This window comes from Salmo salar, chromosome ssa25 (genome assembly GCF_905237065.1).
Source record: "Salmo salar chromosome ssa25, Ssal_v3.1, whole genome shotgun sequence".
Lineage (NCBI taxonomy): Eukaryota > Metazoa > Chordata > Actinopteri > Salmoniformes > Salmonidae > Salmo > Salmo salar.
Genome location: NC_059466.1, coordinates 304,692 through 327,173, shown reverse-complemented (window position 1 = coordinate 327,173; position 22,482 = coordinate 304,692).

The window sequence follows — 22,482 nt, the reverse complement described above, 5'->3', positions numbered from 1 at the left end:
CAAAAACAGTGACCCCGGTCATGCCGAACGAGCGACATTCTGGACAGGCCTAAAAAAAATGTAAAAACCATTTTCACAAAAAATTGCAGATTTCTATTTTTGACACCAAAAACGATGACTCCGATCATGCCGAACTAGCGACATTTTGGACAGGCCTAAAAAAAACATTTTAGAACCATTTTCACAAAAAAAGCTCTGATATTTTTTTTTCATTTTCGTGACACAAAAACATTTTAGAACCATTTTCACAAAAAAAGCTCTGATATTTTTTTTTCATTTTCGTTACACAAAAACAGTGACCCCGGTCATGCCGAACTAGCGACATTCTGGACAGGCCTAAAAAAAACATTTTAAAACCATTTCCACAAAAAATTGCAGATTTCTATTTTGTCCCTAAAAACGATGACTCCGATCATGCCGAACTAGCGACATTCTGGACAGGCCTAAAAAAACATTTTAAAACCATTTTCACAAAACATTGCAGATTTCTATTTTGTCCCTAAAAACGATGACTCCGATCATGCCGAACTAGCGACATTTTGGACAGGCCTAAAAAAAACATTTTAGAACCATTTTCACAAAAAAAGCTCTGATATTTTTTTTCATTTTCGTGACACAAAAACATTTTAGAACCATTTTCACAAAAAAGCTCTGATATTTTTTTTTCATTTTCGTGACACAAAAACAGTGACCCCGGTCATGCTGAACTAGCGACATTCTGGACAGGCCTAAAAAAAACATTTTAAAACCATTTCCACAAAAAATTGCAGATTTCTATTTTGTCCCTAAAAACGATGACTCCGATCATGCCGAACTAGCGACATTCTGGACAGGCCTAAAAAAACATTTTAAAACCATTTTCACAAAAATTGCAGATTTCTATTTTGTCCCTAAAAACGATGACTCCGATCATGCCGAACTAGCGACATTTTGGACAGGCCTAAAAAAACATTTTAGAACCATTTTCACAAAAAAGCTCTGATATTTTTTTTCATTTTCGTGACACAAAAACATTTTAGAACCATTTTCACAAAAAAGCTCTGATATTTTTTTTTCATTTTCGTGACACAAAAACAGTGACCCCGGTCATGCCGAACTAGCGACATTCTGGACAGGCCTAAAAAAACATTTTAAAACCATTTCCACAAAAATTGCAGATTTCTATTTTGTCCCTAAAAACGATGACTCCGATCATGCCGAACTAGCGACATTCTGGACAGGCCTAAAAAAACATTTTAAAACCATTTTCACAAAAAATTGCAGATTTCTATTTTGTCCCTAAAAACGATGACTCCGATCATGCCGAACTATCGACATTCTGGACAGGCCTAAAAAAAAAAATTAAAACCATTTTCACAAAAAATTGCAGATATTTTTTTTTCATTTTCGTGACACAAAAACAGTGACCCCGGTCATGCCGAACTAGCGACATTCTGGACAGGCCTAAAAAAACATTTTAAAACCATTTCCACAAAAAATTGCAGATTTCTATTTTGTCCCTAAAAACGATGACTCCGATCATGCCGAACTAGCGACATTCTGGACAGGCCTAAAAAAACATTTCAAAACCATTTTCACAAAAAATTGCAGATTTCTATTTTGTCCCTAAAAACGATGACTCCGATCATGCCGAACTAGCGACATTTTGGACAGGCCTAAAAAAAACATTTTAGAACCATTTTCACAAAAAAGCTCTGATATTTTTTTTTCATTTTCGTGACACAAAAACATTTTAGAACCATTTTCACAAAAAAAGCTCTGATATTTTTTTTTCATTTTCGTGACACAAAAACAGTGACCCCGGTCATGCCGAACTAGCGACATTCTGGACAGGCCTAAAAAAAACATTTTAAAACCATTTTCACAAAAAATTGCAGATTTCTATTTTTGACACCAAAAACGATGACTCCGATCATGCCGAACTAGCGACATTCTGGACAGGCCAAAAAAAAAATGTAAAACCATTTTCACAAAAAATTGCAGATATTTTTTTTTCATTTTCCTGACACAAAAACAGTGACCCCGGTCATGCCGAACGAGCGACATTCTGGACAGGCCTAAAAAAAACATTTTAAAACCATTTTCACAAAAAATTGCAGATTTCTATTTTTGACACCAAAAACGATGACTCCGATCATGCCGAACTATCGACATTCTGAACAGGCCTAAAAAAACATTTTATAACCATTTTCACAAAAAATTGCAGATATTTTTTTTTCATTTTTGTGACACAAAAACAGTGATGCCGAACTAGCGACATTCTGGACAGGCCTAAAAAAACATTTTAAAACCATTTTCACAAAAAATTGCAGATTTCTATTTTTGTAAAACCATTTTCACAAAAAATTGCAGATATTTTTTTTTCATTTTCCTGACACAAAAACAGTGACCCCGGTCATGCCGAACGAGCGACATTCTGGACAGGCCTAAAAAAAACATTTTAAAACCATTTTCACAAAAAATTGCAGATTTCTATTTTTGACACCAAAAACGATGACTCCGATCATGCCGAACTATCGACATTCTGAACAGGCCTAAAAAAACATTTTATAACCATTTTCACAAAAAATTGCAGGTATTTTTTTTTCATTTTTGTGACACAAAAACAGTCATGCCGAACTAGCGACATTCTGGACAGGCCTAAAAAAACATTTTAAAACCATTTTCACAAAAAATTGCAGATTTCTATTTTTGTCACCAAAAACGATGTCTCCGATCATGCCGAACTATCGACATTCTGGACAGGCCTAAAAAAACATTTTATAACCATTTCACAAAAAATTGCAGATATTTTTTTTTCATTTTCGTGACACAAAAACAGTGACCCCGGTCATGCCGAACTAGCGACATACTGGACAGGCCTAAAAAAATAATTTAAAACCATTTTCACAAAAAATTGCTGATTTTTTTTTTCTCATTTTCACGACACAAAAACAGTGACCCCGGTCATGCCGAACTAGCGACATTCTGGACAGGCCTAAAAAAAACATTTTAAAACCATTTTCACAAAATATTGCAGATTTCAATTTTTGACACCAAAAACGATGAATCCGATCATGCCGAACTAGCGACATTTTGGACAGGCCTAAAAAAAACATTTTAGAACCTTTTTCACAAAAAAAGCTCAGATTTTTTTTGTTCATTTTTTGACACAAAAACAGTGACCCCGGTCATGCCGAACTAGCGACATTCTGGACAGGCCTAAAAAAACATTTTAAAACCATTTTCACAAAAAATTGCAGATTTCTATTTTTGTCACCAAAAACGATGACTCCGATCATGCCGAACTATCGACATTCTGGACAGGCCTAAAAAAACATTTTATAACCATTTCACAAAAAATTGCAGATATTTTTTTTTCATTTTCGTGACACAAAAACAGTGACCCCGGTCATGCCGAACTAGCGACATTCTGGACAGGCCTAAAAAAACATTTTAGAACAATTTTCACAAAAAAAGCTCAGATTTTTTTTGTTCATTTTTTGACACAAAAACAGTGACCCCGGTCATGCCGAACTAGCGACATTCTGGACAGGCCTAAAAAAACATTTTAGAACCATTTTCACAAAAAAACTCAATTTTTTTTCTTCATTTTTGACACAAAAACAGTGACCCCGGTCATGCCGAACTAGCGACATTCTGGACAGGCCAAAAAAAAATTGTAAAACCATTTTCACAAAAAATTATCAGATTTCTATTTTGTCCCTAAAAACGATGACTCCGATCATGCCGAACTAGCGACATTCTGGACAGGCCTAAAAAAACATTTTAAAACCATTTTCACAAAAAATTGCAGATTTCTATTTTGTCCCTAAAAACGATGACTCCGATCATGCCGAACTATCGACATTCTGGACAGGCCTAAAAAAAAAAATTAAAACCATTTTCACAAAAAATTGCAGATATTTTTTTTTCATTTTCGTGACACAAAAACAGTGACCCCGGTCATGCCGAACTAGCGACATTCTGGACAGGCCTAAAAAAAACATTTTAAAACCATTTTCACAAAAAATTGCAGATTTCTATTTTGTCCCTAAAAACGATGACTCCGATCATGCCGAACTAGCGACATTTTGGACAGGCCTAAAAAAAACATTTTAGAACCATTTTCACAAAAAAAGCTCAGATATTTTTTTTTCATTTTCGTGACACAAAAACAGTGACCCCGGTCATGCCGAACTAGCGACATTCTGGACAGGCCTAAAAAAACATTTTAAAACCATTTTCACAAAAAATTGCAGATTTCTATTTTTGACACCAAAAACGATGACTCCGATCATGCCGAACTAGCGACATTCTGGACAGGCCAAAAAAAAAATGTAAAACCATTTTCACAAAAAATTGCAGATATTTTTTTTCATTTTCCTGACACAAAAACAGTGACCCCGGTCATGCCGAACGAGCGACATTCTGGACAGGCCTAAAAAAAACATTTTAAAACCATTTTCACAAAAAATTGCAGATTTCTATTTTTGACACCAAAAACGATGAATCCGATCATGCCGAACTAGCGACATTTTGGACAGGCCTAAAAAAACATTTTAGAACCTTTTTCACAAAAAAGCTCAGATTTTTTTGTTCATTTTTTGACACAAAAACAGTGACCCCGGTCATGCCGAACTAGCGACATTCTGGACAGGCCTAAAAAAACATTTTAAAACCATTTTCACAAAAAATTGCAGATTTCTATTTTTGTCACCAAAAACGATGACTCCGATCATGCCGAACTATCGACATTCTGGACAGGCCTAAAAAACATTTTATAACCATTTCACAAAAAATTGCAGATATTTTTTTTCATTTTCGTGACACAAAAACAGTGACCCCGGTCATGCCGAACTAGCGACATTCTGGACAGGCCTAAAAAACATTTTAGAACAATTTTCACAAAAAAAGCTCAGATTTTTTTTGTTCATTTTTTGACACAAAAACAGTGACCCCGGTCATGCCGAACTAGCGACATTCTGGACAGGCCTAAAAAAAACATTTTAGAACCATTTTCACAAAAAAAACTCAATTTTTTTTTCTTCATTTTTTGACACAAAAACAGTGACCCCGGTCATGCCGAACTAGCGACATTCTGGACAGGCCAAAAAAAATTGTAAAACCATTTTCACAAAAAATTATCAGATTTCTATTTTGTCCCTAAAAACGATGACTCCGATCATGCCGAACTAGCGACATTCTGGACAGGCCTAAAAAAACATTTTAGAACCATTTTCACAAAAAAGCTCTGATATTTTTTTTCATTTTCGTGACACAAAAACATTTTAGAACCATTTTCACAAAAAAAGCTCTGATATTTTTTTTCATTTTCGTGACACAAAAACAGTGACCCCGGTCATGCCGAACTAGCGACATTCTGGACAGGCCTAAAAAAACATTTTAAAACCATTTTCACAAAAAATTGCAGATTTCTATTTTGTCCCTAAAAACGATGACTCCGATCATGCCGAACTAGCGACATTTTGGACAGGCCTAAAAAAACATTTTAGAACCATTTTCACAAAAAAAGCTCAGATATTTTTTTCATTTTCGTGACACAAAAACAGTGACCCCGGTCATGCCGAACTAGCGACATTCTGGACAGGCCTAAAAAAACATTTTAAAACCATTTTCACAAAAATTGCAGATTTCTATTTTTGACACCAAAAACGATGACTCCGATCATGCCGAACTAGCGACATTCTGGACAGGCCCAAAAAAAATGTAAAACCATTTTCACAAAAATTGCAGATATTTTTTTCATTTTCCTGACACAAAAACAGTGACCCCGGTCATGCCGAACTAGCGACATTCTGGACAGGCCTAAAAAAACATTTTAGAACAATTTTCACAAAAAAGCTCAGATTTTTTTGTTCATTTTTGACACAAAAACAGTGACCCCGGTCATGCCGAACTAGCGACATTCTGGACAGGCCTAAAAAAACATTTTAGAACCATTTTCACAAAAAAACTCAATTTTTTTTCTTCATTTTTGACACAAAAACAGTGACCCCGGTCATGCCGAACTAGCGACATTCTGGACAGGCCAAAAAAATTTGTAAAACCATTTTCACAAAAAATTATCAGATTTCTATTTTGTCCCTAAAAACGATGACTCCGATCATGCCGAACTAGCGACATTTTGGACAGGCCTAAAAAAACATTTTAGAACCATTTTCACAAAAAAAGCTCTGATATTTTTTTTTTGAACCAAAAACATTTTAGAACCATTTTCACAAAAAAAGCTCTGATATTTTTTTTTCATTTTCGTGACACAAAAACAGTGACCCCGGTCATGCCGAACTAGCGACATTCTGGACAGGCCTAAAAAAACATTTTAAAACCATTTTCACAAAAAATTGCAGATTTCTATTTTTGACACCAAAAACGATGACTCCGATCATGCCGAACTAGCGACATTCTGGACAGGCCAAAAAAAAAATGTAAAACCATTTTCACAAAAAATTGCAGATATTTTTTTTTCATTTTCCTGACACAAAAACAGTGACCCCGGTCATGCCGAACGAGCGACATTCTGGACAGGCCTAAAAAAAACATTTTAAAACCATTTTCACAAAAAATTGCAGATTTCTATTTTTGTCACCAAAAACGATGTCTCCGATCATGCCGAACTATCGACATTCTGGACAGGCCTAAAAAAACATTTTATAACCATTTCACAAAAAATTGCAGATATTTTTTTTTCATTTTCGTGACACAAAAACAGTGACCCCGGTCATGCCGAACTAGCGACATACTGGACAGGCCTAAAAAAATAATTTAAAACCATTTTCACAAAAAATTGCTGATTTTTTTTTTTCATTTTCACGACACAAAAACAGTGACCCCGGTCATGCCGAACTAGCGACATTCTGGACAGGCCTAAAAAAAACATTTTAAAACCATTTTCACAAAATATTGCAGATTTCAATTTTTGACACCAAAAACGATGAATCCGATCATGCCGAACTAGCGACATTTTGGACAGGCCTAAAAAAAACATTTTAGAACCTTTTTCACAAAAAAAGCTCCGATTTTTTTTGTTCATTTTCACGACACAAAAACAGTGACCCCGGTCATGCCGAACTAGCGACATTCTGGACAGGCCTAAAAAAAACATTTTAAAACCATTTTCACAAAATATTGCAGATTTCAATTTTTGACACCAAAAACGATGAATCCGATCATGCCGAACTAGCGACATTTTGGACAGGCCTAAAAAAACATTTTATAACCATTTCACAAAAAATTGCAGATATTTTTTTTTCATTTTCGTGACACAAAAACAGTGACCCCGGTCATGCCGAACTAGCGACATTCTGGACAGGCCTAAAAAAACATTTTAGAACAATTTTCACAAAAAAAGCTCAGATTTTTTTTGTTCATTTTTTGACACAAAAACAGTGACCCCGGTCATGCCGAACTAGCGACATTCTGGACAGGCCTAAAAAAAACATTTTAGAACCATTTTCACAAAAAAAACTCAATTTTTTTTCTTCATTTTTTGACACAAAAACAGTGACCCCGGTCATGCCGAACTAGCGACATTCTGGACAGGCCAAAAAAAAATTGTAAAACCATTTTCACAAAAAATTATCAGATTTCTATTTTGTCCCTAAAAACGATGACTCCGATCATGCCGAACTAGCGACATTCTGGACAGGCCTAAAAAAACATTTTAAAACCATTTTCACAAAAAATTGCAGATTTCTATTTTGTCCCTAAAAACGATGACTCCGATCATGCCGAACTATCGACATTCTGGACAGGCCTAAAAAAAAAAATTAAAACCATTTTCACAAAAAATTGCAGATATTTTTTTTTCATTTTCGTGACACAAAAACAGTGACCCCGGTCATGCCGAACTAGCGACATTCTGGACAGGCCTAAAAAAAACATTTTAAAACCATTTTCACAAAAAATTGCAGATTTCTATTTTGTCCCTAAAAACGATGACTCCGATCATGCCGAACTAGCGACATTTTGGACAGGCCTAAAAAAAACATTTTAGAACCATTTTCACAAAAAAAGCTCTGATATTTTTTTTTCATTTTCGTGACACAAAAACATTTTAGAACCATTTTCACAAAAAAAGCTCTGATATTTTTTTTTCATTTTCGTGACACAAAAACAGTGACCCCGGTCATGCCGAACTAGCGACATTCTGGACAGGCCTAAAAAAACATTTTAAAACCATTTTCACAAAAAATTGCAGATTTCTATTTTTGACACCAAAAACGATGACTCCGATCATGCCGAACTAGCGACATTCTGGACAGGCCAAAAAAAAAATGTAAAACCATTTTCACAAAAAATTGCAGATATTTTTTTTTCATTTTCCTGACACAAAAACAGTGACCCCGGTCATGCCGAACGAGCGACATTCTGGACAGGCCTAAAAAAAACATTTTAAAACCATTTTCACAAAAAATTGCAGATTTCTATTTTTGACACCAAAAACGATGAATCCGATCATGCCGAACTAGCGACATTTTGGACAGGCCTAAAAAAAACATTTTAGAACCTTTTTCACAAAAAAAGCTCAGATTTTTTTTGTTCATTTTTTGACACAAAAACAGTGACCCCGGTCATGCCGAACTAGCGACATTCTGGACAGGCCTAAAAAAACATTTTAAAACCATTTTCACAAAAAATTGCAGATTTCTATTTTTGTCACCAAAAACGATGACTCCGATCATGCCGAACTATCGACATTCTGGACAGGCCTAAAAAAACATTTTATAACCATTTCACAAAAAATTGCAGATATTTTTTTTTCATTTTCGTGACACAAAAACAGTGACCCCGGTCATGCCGAACTAGCGACATTCTGGACAGGCCTAAAAAAACATTTTAGAACAATTTTCACAAAAAAAGCTCAGATTTTTTTTGTTCATTTTTTGACACAAAAACAGTGACCCCGGTCATGCCGAACTAGCGACATTCTGGACAGGCCTAAAAAAAACATTTTAGAACCATTTTCACAAAAAAAACTCAATTTTTTTTCTTCATTTTTTGACACAAAAACAGTGACCCCGGTCATGCCGAACTAGCGACATTCTGGACAGGCCAAAAAAAATTGTAAAACCATTTTCACAAAAAATTATCAGATTTCTATTTTGTCCCTAAAAACGATGACTCCGATCATGCCGAACTAGCGACATTTTGGACAGGCCTAAAAAAAACATTTTAGAACCATTTTCACAAAAAAAGCTCTGATATTTTTTTTTCATTTTCGTGACACAAAAACATTTTAGAACCATTTTCACAAAAAAAGCTCTGATATTTTTTTTTCATTTTCGTGACACAAAAACAGTGACCCCGGTCATGCCGAACTAGCGACATTCTGGACAGGCCTAAAAAAACATTTTAAAACCATTTTCACAAAAAATTGCAGATTTCTATTTTTGACACCAAAAACGATGACTCCGATCATGCCGAACTAGCGACATTCTGGACAGGCCAAAAAAAAAATGTAAAACCATTTTCACAAAAAATTGCAGATATTTTTTTTTCATTTTCCTGACACAAAAACAGTGACCCCGGTCATGCCGAACGAGCGACATTCTGGACAGGCCTAAAAAAACATTTTAAAACCATTTTCACAAAAAATTGCAGATTTCTATTTTTGACACCAAAAACGATGACTCCGATCATGCCGAACTAGCGACATTCTGGACAGGCCAAAAAAAAAATGTAAAACCATTTTCACAAAAAATTGCAGATATTTTTTTTTCATTTTCCTGACACAAAAACAGTGACCCCGGTCATGCCGAACGAGCGACATTCTGGACAGGCCTAAAAAAAACATTTTAAAACCATTTTCACAAAAAATTGCAGATTTCTATTTTTGACACCAAAAACGATGACTCCGATCATGCCGAACTATCGACATTCTGAACAGGCCTAAAAAAACATTTTATACCCATTTTCACAAAAAATTGCAGATATTTTTTTTTCATTTTTGTGACACAAAAACAGTGACCCCGGTCATGCCGAACTAGCGACATTCTGGACAGGCCTAAAAAAACATTTTAAAACCATTTTCACAAAAAATTGCAGATTTCTATTTTTGTCACCAAAAACGATGTCTCCGATCATGCCGAACTATCGACATTCTGGACAGGCCTAAAAAAACATTTTATAACCATTTCACAAAAAATTGCAGATATTTTTTTTTCATTTTCGTGACACAAAAACAGTGACCCCGGTCATGCCGAACTAGCGACATACTGGACAGGCCTAAAAAAATAATTTAAAACCATTTTCACAAAAAATTGCTGATTTTTTTTCTTCATTTTCACGACACAAAAACAGTGACCCCGGTCATGCCGAACTAGCGACATTCTGGACAGGCCTAAAAAAAACATTTTAAAACCATTTTCACAAAAAATTGCAGATTTCAATTTTTGACACCAAAAACGATGAATCCGATCATGCCGAACTAGCGACATTTTGGACAGGCCTAAAAAAAACATTTTAGAACCTTTTTCACAAAAAAAGCTCAGATTTTTTTTGTTCATTTTTTGACACAAAAACAGTGACCCCGGTCATGCCGAACTAGCGACATTCTGGACAGGCCTAAAAAACATTTTAAAACCATTTTCACAAAAATTGCAGATTTCTATTTTTGTCACCAAAACGATGACTCCGATCATGCCGAACTATCGACATTCTGGACAGGCCTAAAAAAACATTTTATAACCATTTCACAAAAAATTGCAGATATTTTTTTTTCATTTTCGTGACACAAAAACAGTGACCCCGGTCATGCCGAACTAGCGACATTCTGGACAGGCCTAAAAAAACATTTTAGAACAATTTTCACAAAAAAAGCTCAGATTTTTTTTGTTCATTTTTTGACACAAAAACAGTGACCCCGGTCATGCCGAACGAGCGACATTCTGGACAGGCCTAAAAAAAACATTTTAAAACCATTTTCACAAAAAATTGCAGATTTCTATTTTTGACACCAAAAACGATGACTCCGATCATGCCGAACTAGCGACATTCTGGACAGGCCAAAAAAAAAATGTAAAACCATTTTCACAAAAAATTGCAGATATTTTTTTTTCATTTTCCTGACACAAAAACAGTGACCCCGGTCATGCCGAACTAGCGACATTCTGGACAGGCCTAAAAAAACATTTAGAACCTTTTTCACAAAAAAGCTGCAGATTTTTTTGTTCATTTTCTGACACAAAAACAGTGACCCCGGTCATGCCGAACGAGCGACATTCTGGACAGGCCTAAAAAAACATTTTAAAACCATTTTCACAAAAAATTGCAGATTTCTATTTTTGACACCAAAAACGATGAATCCGATCATGCCGAACTAGCGACATTTTGGACAGGCCTAAAAAAAACATTTTAGAACCTTTTTCACAAAAAAAGCTCAGATTTTTTTTGTTCATTTTTTGACACAAAAACAGTGACCCCGGTCATGCCGAACTAGCGACATTCTGGACAGGCCTAAAAAACATTTTAAAACCATTTTCACAAAAAATTGCAGATTTCTATTTTTGTCACCAAAAACGATGACTCCGATCATGCCGAACTATCGACATTCTGGACAGGCCTAAAAAAACATTTTATAACCATTTCACAAAAAATTGCAGATATTTTTTTTTCATTTTCGTGACACAAAAACAGTGACCCCGGTCATGCCGAACTAGCGACATTCTGGACAGGCCTAAAAAAACATTTTAGAACAATTTTCACAAAAAAAGCTCAGATTTTTTTTGTTCATTTTTTGACACAAAAACAGTGACCCCGGTCATGCCGAACTAGCGACATTCTGGACAGGCCTAAAAAAAACATTTTAGAACCATTTTCACAAAAAAAACTCAATTTTTTTTTCTTCATTTTTTGACACAAAAACAGTGACCCCGGTCATGCCGAACTAGCGACATTCTGGACAGGCCAAAAAAATTGTAAAACCATTTTCACAAAAAATTATCAGATTTCTATTTTGTCCCTAAAAACGATGACTCCGATCATGCCGAACTAGCGACATTTTGGACAGGCCTAAAAAAAACATTTTAGAACCATTTTCACAAAAAAAGCTCTGATATTTTTTTTTCATTTTCGTGACACAAAAACATTTTAGAACCATTTTCACAAAAAAAGCTCTGATATTTTTTTTTCATTTTCGTGACACAAAAACAGTGACCCCGGTCATGCCGAACTAGCGACATTCTGGACAGGCCTAAAAAAACATTTTAAAACCATTTTCACAAAAAATTGCAGATTTCTATTTTTGACACCAAAAACGATGACTCCGATCATGCCGAACTAGCGACATTCTGGACAGGCCAAAAAAAAATGTAAAACCATTTTCACAAAAATTGCAGATATTTTTTTTCATTTTCCTGACACAAAAACAGTGACCCCGGTCATGCCGAACGAGCGACATTCTGGACAGGCCTAAAAAAACATTTTAAAACCATTTTCACAAAAATTGCAGATTTCTATTTTTGACACCAAAAACGATGACTCCGATCATGCCGAACTAGCGACATTCTGGACAGGCCAAAAAAAAATGTAAAACCATTTTCACAAAAAATTGCAGATATTTTTTTTCATTTTCCTGACACAAAAACAGTGACCCCGGTCATGCCGAACGAGCGACATTCTGGACAGGCCTAAAAAAAAACATTTTAAAACCATTTTCACAAAAAATTGCAGATTTCTATTTTTGACACCAAAAACGATGACTCCGATCATGCCGAACTATCGACATTCTGAACAGGCCTAAAAAACATTTTATACCCATTTTCACAAAAAATTGCAGATATTTTTTTTCATTTTTGTGACACAAAAACAGTGACCCCGGTCATGCCGAACTAGCGACATTCTGGACAGGCCTAAAAAAACATTTTAAAACCATTTTCACAAAAAATTGCAGATTTCTATTTTTGTCACCAAAAACGATGTCTCCGATCATGCCGAACTATCGACATTCTGGACAGGCCTAAAAAACATTTTATAACCATTTCACAAAAAATTGCAGATATTTTTTTTCATTTTCGTGACACAAAAACAGTGACCCCGGTCATGCCGAACTAGCGACATACTGGACAGGCCTAAAAAATAATTTAAAACCATTTTCACAAAAAATTGCTGATTTTTTTTTTTCATTTTCACGACACAAAAACAGTGACCCCGGTCATGCCGAACTAGCGACATTCTGGACAGGCCTAAAAAAACATTTTAAAACCATTTTCACAAAAATTGCAGATTTCAATTTTTGACACCAAAAACGATGAATCCGATCATGCCGAACTAGCGACATTTTGGACAGGCCTAAAAAAACATTTTAGAACCTTTTTCACAAAAAAAGCTCAGATTTTTTTGTTCATTTTTGACACAAAAACAGTGACCCCGGTCATGCCGAACTAGCGACATTCTGGACAGGCCTAAAAAACATTTTAAAACAATTTTCACAAAAATTGCAGATTTCTATTTTGTCACCAAAAACGATGACTCCGATCATGCCGAACTATCGACATTCTGGACAGGCCTAAAAAAACATTTTATAACCATTTCACAAAAAATTGCAGATATTTTTTTTTCATTTTCGTGACACAAAAACAGTGACCCCGGTCATGCCGAACTAGCGACATTCTGGACAGGCCTAAAAAAACATTTTAGAACAATTTTCACAAAAAAGCTCAGATTTTTTTTGTTCATTTTTGACACAAAAACAGTGACCCCGGTCATGCCGAACGAGCGACATTCTGGACAGGCCTAAAAAAAACATTTTAAAACCATTTTCACAAAAAATTGCAGATTTCTATTTTTGACACCAAAAACGATGACTCCGATCATGCCGAACTAGCGACATTCTGGACAGGCCAAAAAAAAATGTAAAACCATTTTCACAAAAATTGCAGATATTTTTTTTCATTTTCCTGACACAAAAACAGTGACCCCGGTCATGCCGAACTAGCGACATTTTGGACAGGCCTAAAAAACATTTTAGAACCTTTTTCACAAAAAAAGCTCAGATTTTTTTGTTCATTTTTTGACACAAAAACAGTGACCCCGGTCATGCCGAACTAGCGACATTCTGGACAGGCCTAAAAAAACATTTTAAAACCATTTTCACAAAATTGCAGATTTCTATTTTTGTCACCAAAAACGATGACTCCGATCATGCCGAACTATCGACATTCTGGACAGGCCTAAAAAAACATTTTATAACCATTTCACAAAAATTGCAGATATTTTTTTTCATTTTCGTGACACAAAAACAGTGACCCCGGTCATGCCGAACTAGCGACATTCTGGACAGGCCTAAAAAACATTTTAGAACAATTTTCACAAAAAAGCTCAGATTTTTTTGTTCATTTTTTGACACAAAAACAGTGACCCCGGTCATGCCGAACTAGCGACATTCTGGACAGGCCTAAAAAAACATTTTAGAACCATTTTCACAAAAAAACTCAATTTTTTTTCTTCATTTTTTGACACAAAAACAGTGACCCCGGTCATGCCGAACTAGCGACATTCTGGACAGGCCTAAAAAAACATTTTAGAACCTTTTTCACAAAAAAAGCTCTGATTTTTTTTCTTCATTTTTGACACAAAAACAGTGACCCCGGTCATGACGAACTATCGACATTCTGGACAGGCCTAAAAAAACAAAATTGCAGATTTTTTTTTTCATTTTCACGACACAAAAACAGTGACCCCGGTCATGCCGAACTAGCGACATTCTGGACAGGCCTAAAAAAATGTTTAAAACCATTTTCACAAAAAATTGCAGATTTCTATTTTTGTCACCAAAAACGATGACACCGGTCATGCCGAACTAGCGACATTCTGGACAGGCCTAAAAAACATTTTATAACCATTTTCACAAAAAATTGCAGATATTTTTTTTTCATTTTTGTGACACAAAAACAGTGACCCCGGTCATGGCGAACTAGCGACATTCTGGACAGGCCTAAAAAACATTTTAAAACCATTTTCACAAAAATTGCAGATTTCTATTTTTGTCACCAAAAACGATGACTCCCGATCATGCCGAACTATCGACTTTCTGCATAGGCCTAAAAAACATTTTATAACCATTTCACAAAAAATTGCAGATATTTTTTTTCATTTTCGTGACACAAAAACAGTGACCCCGGTCATGCCGAACTAGCGACATTCTGGACAGGCCTAAAAAAACATTTTAGAACAATTTTCACAAAAAAGCTCAGATTTTTTTTTTCATTTTTTGACACAAAAACAGTGACCCCGGTCATGACGAACTATCGACATTCTGGACAGGCCTAAAAAAACATTTTATAACTATTTTCACAAAAATTGCAGATATTTTTTTTTCATTTTCGTGACACAAAAAAAGTGACCCCGGTCATGCCGAACTAGCGACATTCTGGAAAGGCCTAAAAAAACATTTTAAAAACATTTTCACAAAAAATTGCAGATTTCTATTTTGTCCCTAAAAACGATGACTCCGATCATGCCGAACTATCGACATTCTGGACAGGCCTAAAAAAACATTTTATAACCATTTTCACAAAAAATTGCAGATATTTTTTTTTTCATTTTCGTGACACAAAAAAAGTGACACCGGTCATGCCGAACTAGCGACATTCTGGACAGGCCTAAAAAAACATTTTAAAACCATTTTCACAAAAAATTGCAGATTTCTATTTTGTCCCTAAAAACGATGACTCCGATCATGCCGAAAAATCATCATTCTGGACAGGCCTAAAAAAAATGTTTAAAACCATTTTCACTAAAAATTGCAGATTTTTTTTTTTCATTTTCACGACACAAATACAGTGACCCCGGTCATGCCGAACTATCGACATTCTGGACAGGCCTAAAAAAAACATTTTATAACCATTTTCACAAAAAAAGCCAGGATTTTTTTTTTCATTTTCACGACACAAAAACAGTGACCGAACTAGCGACATTCTGGACAGGCCTAAAAAACATTTTATAACCATTTTCACAAAAAATTGCAGATATTTTTTTTCATTTTTGTGACACAAAAACAGTGACCCCGGTCATGGCGAACTAGCGACATTCTGGACAGGCCTAAAAAAACATTTTAAAACCATTTTCACAAAAAATTGCAGATTTCTATTTTTGTCACCAAAAACAGTGACCCCGGTCATGCCGAACTAAGCGACATTCTGGACAGGCCTAAAAAAACATTTTATAACCATTTTCACAAAAAATTGCAGATTTTCTATTTTTGACACCAAAAAAGTGACCCCGGTCATGCCGAACTAGCGACATTCTGGACAGGCCTAAAAAAAATTTTAGAACTATGTTTCACAAAAAATTGCAGATATTTTTTTCATTTTCGTGACACAAAAACAGTGACCCCGGTCATGCCGAACTAGCGACATTTTGGACAGGCCTAAAAAAAACATTTTAGAACCTTTTTCACAAAAAAAGCTCAGATTTTTTTTGTTCATTTTTTGACACAAAAACAGTGACCCCGGTCATGCCGAACTAGCGACATTCTGGACAGGCCTAAAAAAACATTTTAAAACCATTTTCACAAAAAATTGCAGATTTCTATTTTTGTCACCAAAAACGATGACTCCGATCATGCCGAACTATCGACATTCTGGACAGGCCTAAAAAAACATTTATAACCATTTCACAAAAATTGCAGATATTTTTTTCATTTTCCTGACACAAAAACAGTGACCCCGGTCATGCCGAACTAGCGACATTCTGGACAGGCCTAAAAAAACATTTTAGAACAATTTTCACAAAAAAAGCTCAGATTTTTTTTGTTCATTTTTTGACACAAAAACAGTGACCCCGGTCATGCCGAACTAGCGACATTCTGGACAGGCCTAAAAACATTTTAGAACCATTTTCACAAAAAAAACTCAATTTTTTTTTCTTCATTTTTTGACACAAAAACAGTGACCCCGGTCATGCCGAACTAGCGACATTCTGGACAGGCCTAAAAAAAACATTTTAGAACCTTTTTCACAAAAAAAGCTCTGATTTTTTTTTCTTCATTTTTTGACACAAAAACAGTGACCCCGGTCATGACGAACTATCGACATTCTGGACAGGCCTAAAAAAAACAAAATTGCAGATTTTTTTTTTTCATTTTCACGACACAAAAACAGTGACCCCGGTCATGCCGAACTAGCGACATTCTGGACAGGCCTAAAAAAAATGTTTAAAACCATTTTCACAAAAAATTGCAGATTTCTATTTTTGTCACCAAAAACGATGACACCGGTCATGCCGAACTAGCGACATTCTGGACAGGCCTAAAAAAACATTTTATAACCATTTTCACAAAAAATTGCAGATATTTTTTTTTCATTTTTGTGACACAAAAACAGTGACCCCGGTCATGGCGAACTAGCGACATTCTGGACAGGCCTAAAAAAACATTTTAAAACCATTTTCACAAAAAATTGCAGATTTCTATTTTTGTCACCAAAAACGATGACTCCCGATCATGCCGAACTATCGACTTTCTGCATAGGCCTAAAAAAACATTTTATAACCATTTCACAAAAAATTGCAGATATTTTTTTTTCATTTTCGTGACACAAAAACAGTGACCCCGGTCATGCCGAACTAGCGACATTCTGGACAGGCCTAAAAAAACATTTTAGAACAATTTTCACAAAAAAAGCTCAGATTTTTTTTTTTCATTTTTTGACACAAAAACAGTGACCCCGGTCATGACGAACTATCGACATTCTGGACAGGCCTAAAAAAAACATTTTATAACTATTTTCACAAAAAATTGCAGATATTTTTTTTTCATTTTCGTGACACAAAAAAAGTGACCCCGGTCATGCCGAACTAGCGACATTCTGGAAAGGCCTAAAAAAACATTTTAAAAACATTTTCACAAAAAATTGCAGATTTCTATTTTGTCCCTAAAAACGATGACTCCGATCATGCCGAACTATCGACATTCTGGACAGGCCTAAAAAAACATTTTATAACCATTTTCACAAAAAATTGCAGATATTTTTTTTTTCATTTTCGTGACACAAAAAAAGTGACACCGGTCATGCCGAACTAGCGACATTCTGGACAGGCCTAAAAAAACATTTTAAAACCATTTTCACAAAAAATTGCAGATTTCTATTTTGTCCCTAAAAACGATGACTCCGATCATGCCGAAAAATCATCATTCTGGACAGGCCTAAAAAAAATGTTTAAAACCATTTTCACTAAAAATTGCAGATTTTTTTTTTTCATTTTCACGACACAAATACAGTGACCCCGGTCATGCCGAACTATCGACATTCTGGACAGGCCTAAAAAAAACATTTTATAACCATTTTCACAAAAAAAGCCAGGATTTTTTTTTTCATTTTCACGACACAAAAACAGTGACCGAACTAGCGACATTCTGGACAGGCCTAAAAAAACATTTTATAACCATTTTCACAAAAAATTGCAGATATTTTTTTTTCATTTTTGTGACACAAAAACAGTGACCCCGGTCATGGCGAACTAGCGACATTCTGGACAGGCCTAAAAAAACATTTTAAAACCATTTTCACAAAAAATTGCAGATTTCTATTTTTGTCACCAAAAACAGTGACCCCGGTCATGCCGAACTAGCGACATTCTGGACAGGCCTAGAAAAAACATTTTATAACCATTTTCACAAAAAATTGCAGATATTTTTTTTTCATTTTCGTGACACAAAAAAAGTGACCCCGGTCATGCCGAACTAGCGACATTCTGGACAGGCCTAAAAAAAACATTTTATAACTATTTTCACAAAAAATTGCAGATATTTTTTTTCATTTTCGTGACACAAAAAAAGTGACCCCGGTCATGCCGAACTAGTGACATTCTGGACAGGCCTAAAAAACATTTTATAACTATTTTCACAAAAAATTGCAGATATTTTTTTCATTTTCGTGACACAAAAAAAGTGACCCCGGTCATGCCGAACTAGCGACATTCTGGACAGGCCTAAAAAACATTTTAAAACCATTTTCACAAAAAAATGCAGATTTCTATTTTGTCCCTAAAAACGATGACTCCGATCATGCCGAAAAATCATCATTCTGGACAGGCCTAAAAAAAATGTTTAAAACCATTTTCACTAAAAATTGCAGATTTTTTTTTCATTTTCACGACACAAATACAGTGACCCCGGTCATGCCGAACTATCGACATTCTGGACAGGCCTAAAAAAACATTTTATAACCATTTTCACAAAAAATTGCAGATATTTTTTTTCATTTTCACGACACAAAAACAGTGACCCCGGTCATGCCGAACTAGCGACATTCTGGACAGGCCTAAAAAAACATTTTAGAACAATTTTCACAAAAAAAGCCAGGATTTTTTTTTTCATTTTCACGACACAAAAACAGTGACCCCGGTCATGCCGAACTAGCGACATTCTGGACAGGCCTAAAAAAATGTTTAAAACCATTTTCACAAAATTGCAGATTTCTATTTTTGTCACCAAAAACGATGACACCGGTCATGCCGAACTAGCGACATTCTGGACAGGCCTAAAAAACATTTTATAACCATTTTCACAAAAATTGCAGATATTTTTTTTCATTTTTGTGACACAAAAACAGTGACCCCGGTCATGGCGAACTAGCGACATTCTGGACAGGCCTAAAAAAATGTTTAAAACCATTTTCACTAAAAATTGCAGATTTTTTTTTCATTTTCACGACACAAATACAGTGACCCCGGTCATGCCGAACTATCGACATTCTGGACAGGCCTAAAAAAAACATTTTATAACCATTTTCACAAAAATTGCAGATATTTTTTTTCATTTTCGTGACACAAAAAAAGTGATCCCGGTCATGCAGAACTATCGACATTCTGGACAGGCCTAAAAAAATGTTTAAAACCATTTTCACTAAAAATTGCAGATTTCTATTTTTGTCACCAAAAACGATGACTCGATCATGCCGAACTAGCGACATTTTGGACAGGCCTAAAAAAAACATTTTAGAACCATTTTCACAAAAAAGCTCAGATTTTTTTTTTCATTTTTGACACAAAAAGTGACAATTTTCACAAAAAAGCCCAGATTTATTTTTTTCATTTTTGACACAAAAACAGTGACCCCGGTCATGACGAACTATCGACATTCTGGACAGGCCTAAAAAAAACATTTTATAACCATTTTCACAAAAAATTGCAGATATTTTTTTTTCATTTTCGTGACACAAAAAAAGTGACCCCGGTCATGCCGAACTAGCGACATTCTGGACAGGCCTAAAAAAAAATTTAAAACCATTTTCACAAAAAATTGCTGATTTTTTTTTTTCATTTTCACGACTCAAAAACAGTGACCCCGGTCATGACGAACTATCGACATTCTGGACAGGCCTAAAAAAACATTTTAGAACCATTTTCAAAAAAAATTGCAGATTTCTATTTTGTCCCTAAAAACGATGACCCCGGTCATGCCGAACTATCGACATTTTGGACAGGCCTAAAAAACCATTTTAAAACCATTTTCACAAAAAATTGCAGATTTCTATTTTGTCCCTAAAAACGATGACCCCGGTCATGCCGAACTATCGACATTCTGAACAGGCCTAAAAAAAAATTAAAAACCATTTTCACAAAAATTGCAGATTTTTATTTTTCATTTTCGTGACACAAAAACAGTGACCCCGGTCATGCCCGAAAAAGCGACATTCTGGACAGGCCTAAAAAATTTTTTTAAACCATTTCCACAAAAATTGCAGTTTCTTTTTTGTCACCAAAAACGATGACTCCGATCATGCCGAACTAGCGACATTTTGGACAGGCCTAAAAAAAACATTTTAGAACCATTTTCACAAAAAGCTCAGATTTTTTTTTCATTTTTTGACACAAAAACAGTGACCCCGGTCATGCCGAAAAGCGACATTCTGGACAGGCCTAAAAAAATGTAAAACCATTTTCACAAAAATTGCAGATTTCTATATTGTCACTAAAAACGATGACTCCGATCATGCCGAAAAAGCGACATTCTGGACAGGCCTAAAAAAAAATGTAAAACCATTTTCACAAAAAATTGCAGATTTTTTTTCTTTCATTTTTTGACACAAAAACAGTGACTCCGGTCATGCCGAACTATCGACATTCTGGACAGGCCTAAAAAAACATTTTAAAACCAATTTCACAAAAAATTGCAGATTTTTTTTTCATTTTCGTGACACAAAAACAGTGACCCCGGTCATGCCGAACTAGCGACATTCTGGACAGTCCTAAAAAACATTTTAAAACCATTTTCACAAAAATTGCAGATTTCTATTTTGTCCCTTAAAACGATGTCTCCGATCATGCCGAAAAAGCGACATTCTGGACAGGCCTAAAAAAAACATTTTAAAACCATTTTCACAAAAATTGCAGATTTCTATTTTTGTCACCAAAAACGATGACCCCGGTCATGCCGAACTAGCGACATTCTGGACAGGCCTAAAAATAAAATTAAAACCATTTCCACCAAAATTGTAGATTTCTGTTTTGTCACCAAAAACGATGACTCCGATCATGCCGAACTAGCGACATTCTGGACAGGCCTAAAAAAAAATTTAAAACCATTTTCACCAAAAATTGCAGATTTTTTTTCTTCATTTTAGTGACACAAAAACAGTGACCCCGGTCATGCCGAACTAGCGACATTCTGGACAGGCCTAAAAAACATTTTAAAACCATTTTCACAAAAATTGTAGATTTCTATTTTGTCCCTAAAAACGATGACTCGATCATGCCGAAAAAGCGACATTCTGGACAGGCCTAAAAAAAATTTAAAACCATTTTCACCAAAAATTGCTGATTTTTTTTTTCATTTTCGTGACACAAAAACAGTGACCCCGGTCATGCCGAACTATCGACATTCTGGATAGTCCTAAAAAACATTTTAAAACCATTTTCACAAAAATTGCAGATTTCTATATTGTCACCAAAAACGATGACTCCGATCATGCCGAACTAGCGACATTTTGGACAGGCCTAAAAAAACATTTTAGAACCATTTTCACAAAAAAAGCTCAGATTTTTTTTTCATTTTTGACACAAAAACAGTGACCGAACTATCGACATTCTGGACAGGCCTAAAAAAACATTTTAAAACCATTTTCACAAAAAATTGCAGATTTCTATATTGTCACCAAAAACGATGACTCCGATCATGCCGAACTAGCGACATTTTGGACAGGCCTAAAAAAACATTTTAGAACCATTTTCACAAAAAAGCTCAGATTTTTTTTTCATTTTTGACACAAAAACAGTGACCCCGGTCATGCTGAACTATCGACATTCTGGACAGGCCTAAAAAAAACATTTTAAAACCATTTTCACAAAAATTGTAGATTTCTATTTTTGTCACTAAAAACGATGACTCCGATCATGCCGAAAAAGCGACATTCTGGACAGGCCTAAAAAAAAATGTAAAACCATTTTCACAAAAATTGCAGATTTTTGTTTTTCTTCATTTTAGTGACACAAAACAGTGACCCCGGTCATGCCGAACTATCGACATTCTGGATAGGCCTA